Below are 2,499 nucleotides of genomic sequence, written 5' to 3' on the forward strand. Positions count from 1 at the left end.
TTGGGCCATGCCCCTCTGCCCCCAGGGGGTCCACATCCATTGTTTATACAAAATTGAGGCCCCTTAGTATAAGGATGCCCCAGACAAAATTTCGTTGAAATCTACTGGGCCCTTCAGGCAGGTGAGCTCAAACCTGATAAGGCCAAAACATTTCAATTTCTGAATTTGAAGCTTTTAAAGATTGCAGCAAAAGGATGTGACTGTCATTGGCCCAGTGTTGTTGACTGATAATTTTGCTGTTACAGGGATTTTTGTGATGTATTATCATGACCAGCTCCATAATTACAAATCTGGGCTATAAAACCTCCGTCGTGTCAACAGGGGGAAACATTCAGCCTTCGTGCACCTGATTACATCATAAACATTTATCTTATTTGCCAAATTTTGTCAGAAATAATAATTCTTTATTCACAAATATCCATAAAATACAAATAAACATCAATTTGTTGAACGAGTATCAATGCTTGGAAATTAGCACCTGATCATCCTATAAAAGACAGTTATCCAGTTCTCATGGCCACAAAAATCATTGTCCACTACTTTGTTATTAATGAAAAAGACACTAGATTATATAATCCCAGAAGGAAAATACAGCCTGGTTGTTCTAAATTACATAAACAACTGATATACAAATTTGCCTCAGAAATGTACATATCTTTACAACATTTACATTTGCATTTCGCTTTTTAAATTTCATCTCTACCTTATATTATTTGTGATCAAAATGACCCTATTCTTTTAGAAAAACAACCACCTTGATACTTGCAGCCAATCAGAATGCTAGAAGTTTGACAGAATCCTTCACTCTGTAGACTTAACAAGTGTCACCTAAGTACATATCTTAGTCACTGTTCATCATGTTACTTTCATGCACAGAGTCTGATCAAACTATATGTATATACTTCTGTCACAACTCTGATGTGGCTATTGGTCATCTCCCTTAAAAAGTATGCATTAGCAGAACAAGATTTAAAAAAACAATTACTTCAGAAATCACTCCAATGATTACTCTTGAAAAGCTATCACAAGCTATGCCTGCATAAAATGCTTCTATACCCTATCAATTTTTTTTATTTCAATTCCGAATACTTTTTATACCCCTACCAAAATGTACCTCACTATGAAAAATGTTTAATTTCAGTTAAGAAGTTTAACAGGACATTACAGGGGAATATTAATTCATCCCCATCCTCATAGATCCCCACCCCCAGGGCCATACAATTAATGCACAATAACTTTCAATCACTGACAATAATAAGGTTTGATAAGGCATGTAGAAACAAGGGGACACATTTCACAATAAAGCAGCAATTACATATATAACAGAAAGAAAACACATTAAATACCAAGGATAACCTGTACAAGATATCATTAATTGTACCAGTATATATTTCATTAGTTGTACCAGTATATATATCATTAGTTGTACCAGTATAGATATCATTAGTTGAACCTGTACAAGATATCATTAGTTGTACCAGTATCAATTTCATTAGTTGTACCTGAACAGATATTATTAGTTGTACCGGTACATATATCATTAGTTGTATCAGTATAGATATCATTAGTTGTACCATTATAGATATCATTAGTTGTACCTGTACAAGATATCATTAGTTGTACCAGTATAGATATCATCAATTGAACCAGTATGGATATCATTAGTTGTACCAGTATAAATATTAGTTGTACCAGTATATATACCATGAATTGTACCAGTATAGATATCAATAGTTGTACCAGTATAGATATCATCAGTTGTTCCAGTATATATATCATTAGTTGTACCAGTATAGATATCATCAGTTGTACCAGTATATACATATTATTAGTTGTATCAGTATAGATATCATTAGTTTTACCAGTATATATACCATTAGTTGTACCGGTATATATAAAATTAGTTGTACCAGAATATATATATATCATTAGTTGTACCAGTATATATATCATTAGTTGTACCAGTATAGAAAAAATTAGTTGTACCAGAATATATATATCATTAGTTGTACCAGTATAGATACCATTTACTATACCAGTATAGATATTATTAGTTTTACCAGTATAGATATCATTAATTGTACCTGTACAAGATACCATTAGTTGTACCTGTACAAGATATCAATAGTTGTGCCAGTATATACATGTATATCATTAGTTGTCCCAGTACAGACCCCATGTGTTGTACCATTATACATATTGTTAGTTGTCCCAGTATATATATCATTAGTTGTACCAGTATAGACATCATTAGTTGCACTAGTATATATATCTCATTAGTTGTACCTTTATAGATACTATTAACTGTATCAGTATAGATATCATTAGTTGTACCAGTATAGATATCGTTAGTTGTACCAGTATATATATATCATTAGTTGTACCAGTATAGATACNTGCAGCACTTTATGTGACTGCTACAACTAGAAGTAGACCGTACAAATCTAAGCATGTGAGCACTTTATGTGGCTGCTACAACTAGGAGAAGTACACTGTAAA

Source organism: Mizuhopecten yessoensis, unplaced genomic scaffold, assembly GCF_002113885.1.
Source record: "Mizuhopecten yessoensis strain PY_sf001 unplaced genomic scaffold, ASM211388v2 scaffold5195, whole genome shotgun sequence".
NCBI lineage: Eukaryota > Metazoa > Mollusca > Bivalvia > Pectinida > Pectinidae > Mizuhopecten > Mizuhopecten yessoensis.